The sequence below is a fragment of the Epinephelus moara genome, chromosome 19, assembly GCF_006386435.1.
Source record: "Epinephelus moara isolate mb chromosome 19, YSFRI_EMoa_1.0, whole genome shotgun sequence".
NCBI classification, from domain to species: domain Eukaryota; kingdom Metazoa; phylum Chordata; class Actinopteri; order Perciformes; family Serranidae; genus Epinephelus; species Epinephelus moara.
In genome coordinates, this window is record NC_065524.1 from 41443794 (window position 1) to 41444000 (window position 207).

Below are 207 nucleotides of genomic sequence, written 5' to 3' on the forward strand. Positions count from 1 at the left end.
CTACTGTGGTACAATATGTTGAAAGTATGTATTAATATCTGGCAGTATACATGTGTGACAATAGTCATATGTGTATAATAACAGTAGAAGTATGACTAATGACTAATGATGGCAGCAGCAGCAGGAGGCATCTGGCAGGACCACGGCAGCAGCACAACCACACACGTCACGCTGTCCAGGCACCGCTGCGATATGAGTTAATCTGAG